Source organism: Juglans microcarpa x Juglans regia, chromosome 8D (assembly GCF_004785595.1).
Source record: "Juglans microcarpa x Juglans regia isolate MS1-56 chromosome 8D, Jm3101_v1.0, whole genome shotgun sequence".
NCBI classification, from domain to species: Eukaryota; Viridiplantae; Streptophyta; class Magnoliopsida; order Fagales; family Juglandaceae; genus Juglans; species Juglans microcarpa x Juglans regia.
The window spans coordinates 27,253,987-27,260,576 of NC_054608.1; the positions used below are offsets into that span (position 1 = coordinate 27,253,987).

Consider the following 6,590-nt stretch of genomic DNA (forward strand, 5'->3'; position numbering starts at 1 on the left):
ATTTATCTTAATTTTCTCCATAAAGATCTCTTTAACATCACACACACTTATATTGTCAAAGATCATCAGAATTAGTACCTGTAATTCTCTAATTTGAACCCCAACATATTGGCTAGTTCATCTAAGGCTGCCCTCCACTTCAGTACCTCTACGTTACCCTCGAACCTGTATCAAAATTTAATGAATGCTTCACCAAAACTTCTTTTTTAATGTCGTACTTCTGATAGATCTACGTCGTAAAATATTGGTAGAACAGTTTGTTTCATTGTTTTCATATACTTAAGGATCTTCAATAGTTTCTTCAAACACCATCTGGATTCCGCATAGTTTTTAGAGAGTATAATAATAGAAATCCTTCGATAGCTTTGAGAAGTGCTTCATGTGAAATTTCCTCTCCCCTTTCGAGCTCTTATTCTCCTCTGAGGCAAATCCATTCTCAATTTTAAATTGTTATATTCTCCTCTTAAGCAAATCCATTCTCCATGATTGCGCTTTCAAAAGGAAATGACATTAGTGAGATAGATTCAGCACTCACTTTGAAAACAAAAGGAAGTTTATAAATAAATTGAAAACAAAATCTATCTGTAAGTTTATTTTTTACACTCTCAATAAAGATGTTGGAATAAGTATTGAATGTGATAAAATTTTTACACTAGTGGTCCCACATTAAGAAATCCCAAAAGTCAAAGCTCATTGGGGGAAATAATTATTAATTGGTGTTCAATCGGAGTCAGAGTCAATTTAGGGGAATTCGACTCCAACTATGTTGGTGCCTCACGCCTAAATTGGGTTAGGGGTGTAAAGAAACTAAAAAACTGGTTAAATCGGACTGAACAAGTCTGATACCGGTTCTTAGGAATCAAAACCAGTCCTAAACTGGTGCAATATTGTTTTCAGATTTTAAAAATCGGTTAAAACCAAACCAAATTGGTATATATATTTATAATTTTATATATTATATTATATATATTATATGTTAAATTGTTAATTCATATAACATTAATTCTAATCTTATTATTCAAGTAATTTAATCTTATAACATAAAATTAATATAACATGTAATATAATATAAAATTTTAATTTTAAATAGAAACATTAATATTAAGTAATTAATATAACCTACTTTTAAATATAAAATATATCAATGATAAATACATTTTTGGCATAATAAATTTTAATATATATTCTTTTTAGAAATACATTTTTTAACATTTGATCATATATACTCATATAAAAAGTCTAGAACTTATATAAACTATAGTTAAATTCAATACTATACTAGTATGTGTTAATTGTTATAAAATAATATACTTATACTATAATATAAATAAACTAATAGTTTAATATATGTAAACATAATATTATTACTAACACAGATAATCCATAAAACTGGAAAAACCGAAAGTTTAGGTTTCGGTATTGAATCGATCCAATATTTGTTCTTAAATTTTCAAAACTGGTGCATACCGATTTAGTTTTAAAAAATGTACAAAATCGGACGATCGGTTACACCCCTAGATTGGGTAACGGTTATGAAGCAGAGGCAAAAATGGGTGGCATTGAATACTTAGTGGGTAATTTCAATGGAAACTACTCACTTCAAAATACTGAATTCTCAGGAGGGACCTCCCAATCTCAGGGATTGAGGTGGCAGAAAATCAGGAGCTGCGGTTACTATGGGAAAAACCCATGATAAGTGAAACATGAAAAAGAAACTTGCTCGGGAAGATGTCGATGGATCTCTGCCACTGAATTTCGAAGGAGATATTTTAGTGGACTTGGGCCACCAAATGAAAAGCAAGGTCCAGAATGAGTTTAGTCAAGACGAGGGCTCACTTGTAACGCTGATCCAAAGTGGAACTGGGTTAGGAGGCCGAAAATGAAAGAGAAAAACAAAGTAAGTTAAAACCAAAGCCCAAAAGGATACTACTTGCTCTGGAGAAACAACGACGAAGAAACGGGAAGCTCCTGAGATTGGAGATGACTTGCAAAGAACCCCAAAACGTGCGCTCGTACATAGGACGAAGTATGCATAGTTTGTTGATGACCAACCAAAGAAATTGGCGGTGGCTGACTCACAGCCCCGCCGGGAGCCATGAAAACCTTAAGTTGGAATTCTCCGTGGGTTTGGGAAATTCGTACACTTCGTGACATTGTCAAGAAGGAAGATTATGACATAATATTCCTTCAAGAAACAAAATAAGGCCAGAGCTATGGAAACTTGTAAGTTTCGACTTGGTTTTGTGAATAGTTTGTCTGTTGATTGTAGTGGTAGAAGTGGAGGTCTTGCATTACTGTGGAAGGAAAATATAAATTTATCTGTGCTTAGTTATTGTAAATCCCATATTGATTCTTTTATTAAAGATGTTATTGATCATACTAAGGATTGGTACCTAACGGGTGCTTATGGCCACCCTAATACTGCCTATAGAATGGAAACATAGAATTTAATTAGATCATTGTCTCGACAGGATGGACAAACGTGGTCGGTATTTGGAGATTTTAATTAAATCTTAGACCAAACTGAGAAATGGGGAGGGAGAAATAGACCCGAGAAACAGATGCTTCATTTTAGAGATGCGCTCATTGACTTGGCTTTAAGTGACTTGGGGTTCCTAGGTTCTGAATATACGTGGTGCAATAGGAGAGAAGATACAAATAGAATCAGTGAGGGGTTGGACAGGTTTCTAGCAAACTCCCAATGGTGCTAATGTTTTCTACAAGCAGTAGTGAATCATGGTGTAGCTGCTTATTCGGATCATTTGCCTTTATGATTAAATACTGAGGGTGGATAAGTTCACAGCAAAGGGAAGAGACCTTTTAGATTTGAAGCTATGTCGGTAGGAGAAGATGCATGTGCACAGATAATCAAAGATTCATGGATTGAGGGCTCGAGAAATATTAATATGGAAAGGGTCATGAAGAAGATAGAATGTTGTAGTGGAAAACTGGTCAGTTGGAACATAAATAGTTTTGGGAAAGTTCAGTATCAATTAAATAAGGAAAAACCTAAACTCAAGCATATGCAAGAGTCAGATCCAAACTGTGCAGGGCATGAGGATAATATATCTGCATGAAAGGAGGTTCATTTGTAGTTAGAGAGGGAGGAAATAATGTGTTGGCAGAGGTCAAAGACTCTAGGGTTGCAGGGGGATCAGAACTTGAAGTATTTTCATTCTAAAGCTTCCCAAAGAAGAAGAAAGAATCAAATTATGAAGTTACAAAATGAGTTGGGAGAATGACACGACGGAGAGTACAAAGACAAATTAGTAGTAGATTACTTCCAATCTCTATTCACAGCTTCTGATCAAAGGGGCTCTTTGGATGTCTTGGATGGTGTAGAAAGGAGAGTAACTAGTGGCATGAATGATGAACTATCCTAGGAATACACTGAGGATGAAGTAACACAAGTACTAAAACAAATGCACCCTACAAAAGTTCCTGGACCTGATGGTATGGCTCCCATAATCTTTCAAAAATATTGGCATATCATAGGAAAAGTTTGTTACTGCTACAGTACTTCAAGCTCTGAATACAGGTGTGTTTCTAAATGCTTTGAATCTTACCTTCATAACTCTGATTCCTAAGAAAAAATCACCTGTGAAGGTTGTGGACCTTCATCCTATCAGTCTATGTAATGTCACTTATAAACTTATCTCTACAGTGATTGGAAATAGATTGAAAAAAATGTTACCTTGTATAGTATCTGGTCCTCAAAGTGCATTTGTACCTGGGAGGTTGATTAGAGATAATGTCTTGTGGCCTATGACTTAATCCATTATCTAAGGTAGAAGAGAGTAGGGAAGAAAGGTTACATGTCACTGAAAATAAATATAAGTAAAGGCTATGATAGGGAAGAATGGGATTTCTTGGAGAAGATACTGCAGAAGATAGGCTTTGCTAGTAAACTGATCCAGCTAACCATGAGGTGTGTTCAATCTGTTTTTTTTTTTTTTTTTTTCTGTGTTGATTAATGGTGTACCAACTGACCCTATAATTCCTGTCGAGGATTAAGGCAAGAGGATCCACTATCTCCTTACTTATTTCTGTTATGTATTGAGGGGTTTATAAGCCTGCTAAAAGAAGCTAAAGGGAAACTTTGTTATGGGAATTAGAATTTGTAGAGGCGCTCCAAGACTAAATCATCTTCTCTTTATAGATGATACTGTCATTTTCTGTAAAGCAGATGGCATAAATATCCAATTCTTGCTGAAGAAGTATGAGCTTACCTCAGGTCAGAAAATTAATAAGAAAAAAATTGCTATGGTTTTTAGCAGGAATGTCACAGAGGAAGTAAAATATGACATTATGGCTATGTGGGGGTGCTAGTTATGTCTAGCAGTATGAAAAATATCTTGGTTTACCTACTATGGTTGGCAGATCAAAATCACAAGGTTTTGCTGAGATTAAATAGAAAATTTGGTAGAAGCTATAGAGAAGAATTCATTGGATTAGTTGGGAACAAATATGTGAATCTAAATTCAGAGGTGGGTTAAGTTTTTGAGACCTGAGAACTTTTAATAATGCTCTTTTGGCAAAACAAGGATGGAGAATCTTACAAGAAGAAGATACTTTGTTGCATAAGATATGTAAAGCATGGTACTTTCTGAAAGTGAGTTTTTTTAGTCACAATTGGGCACAAATCCATCATATGCATGGAAAGGTATTTGGGATGCAAAACATATGTTATTCCAAGGCTATTGATGGAGAATTGGTAATGGAAACTTAGTGAAGATCTGGGAAGATGCTTGGATTCTTGGGCATCAGGCTTTGCAAAAGGAAATGAGTATGAATGTGGAACATAACAGTGAAGAATTGGTGGCTTCTCTTATTGACAGAAATACAATGTGGTGGGATACATATAAAGTTTGAGTTCTTTTCAATCCGAGTGTGGCTGCTGATATCATGAAAGTAGTCATTAGTCCAAGAGAGTATGAATAGAAGTGGTTATGGACACAAGAAAAGTGCTATGGAAGATGAGAATTCCCAACAAAACCAGAATCTTTGGATGGAGAGCTTGTAGAGAAGGCCTTCCTACTAAAGTAAATCTCAGGAAAAAGAGCGTGGAGGTTGAAGCCAAATGTGATTTCTGTAAAACCAGTTTGGAAGATCTCAAGCATGCTTTAATTTACTGCCCTTCCATTCGAGATTTTTGGAACAGAAATATTCCTGCTTTGCTGAATATGGAGGAGGACATGAATAAAATGAATACTGCACTGTTATACTGAGTAAGGGAGATATAAATGACCTAACCACCTTTTTCGTAATTGCTTGGGCCTTTTAGTATAGGAGGAACAAAATGATAGTTAAGCAAAGCCATATTGAACCAACAAAGGAGATTGACCATGCCTTGTCTCTACAGAAATTCACAAGGATTTGGCATCTTTACCAAGTACAAAATTAAAGACAATTTGCTGTTGGAATCCTCCTCCTACTAACTACTTTAAACTTAATGTGGATGAAGTGAGAATTTTTTACCACCATAAGGCAACTGTGGGAGCTATTCTAAGAGATGAAAATGACAACGTTGTGATGGCTGCCAACAAAGTTGAGAATGAAGTGTTTGACCTGGAAACAATTGATCTTATTGCTATGCTTTGAGGCTTATAGCTCTGTGCACATTTGGGGTTTTCAAAGTTAATTCTTGAAGGTGATTGTATGTTGTGGTAAAGGCACTACAAGAGGAAGGTGCATCATTTTCACATCTTGGGAATCTGCAGAAAGAAGTGCAGGGGATGCTACTACACTTTGTCGTGTACAAAGTTCAACATGTACGTGGGATGGGAAATGAGGCTGCACATAGACTTGCACGTAACGCTTGGAAGGTTGAGAACATTGAAATGTGGTGGGATGATGTCCTAATGTTTGTTTCTCCGGCTGTTCGGCTTGATAAAACCCAAATGTAATAGTTTATCTTATTAATGTTATGTTTGTTGTTATGAAAAAACTCAATAAATAAAGTCAATCTCGAATTATATTCTCATTCAAGACTTAATATCAAGATTGTCTTTAACCATAATGCTCTCTTACCTCATGTAAAATATGCTAACATGAAAGAAAGGGAAAACATATATAATACGCAAAGAGAAGGAACAAAAATTAAAGGAAACCATCCCCTGAAAATCCCAGGTCGTCCAACGTTGTGGCATAGGGATGGAAGGCCAGGCGATTCGCAAAAGACATAGTACAAACAGGGGCAACCAACTTACTTGAGTTATCATTAATTCAAAATCGGTTTGGGAACCGATGTCTTTTTTAGTACAGATGATATGTGGTCAGTGTCGGTTTGGAAACATGAGATGTGCAGATTTTGAAATGCTGTGGTTAGCACTAGAAAATCTCCTTCAATGATCATGACCTTATCCAATTTTCTGTTGACTGCTTTAGGAGAGTTGATGATTCTTCACCCTAATTTGGATATATCGACTGGAATTGGCAGGTTGTGGCAAATATGATGGCCCCAGAGTTGAGTTGTTTCTTCCCACTGCTGCACTTGTGTTTGTATGTTCTCTCACTGCTACAAAAAACTTCAATATCTTTTCATATCTGATTCAAAACTCCACTCGAACTAAAGGAATGGACCATATTAA

General features: G+C 35.7%; 1 long non-coding RNA gene across 1 annotated transcript; it reads left to right on the forward strand.

Annotated features, from left to right (window-relative positions):
* The first annotated feature begins 1,702 nt into the window (after nucleotides 1-1,702).
* Nucleotides 1,703-5,981, forward strand: LOC121242601. Its single transcript, XR_005935926.1, has 2 exons — nucleotides 1,703-2,223; nucleotides 5,363-5,981. It is a non-coding gene; the product is annotated as an uncharacterized LOC121242601 (long non-coding RNA).
* Nucleotides 5,982-6,590: the final 609 nt, after the last annotated feature.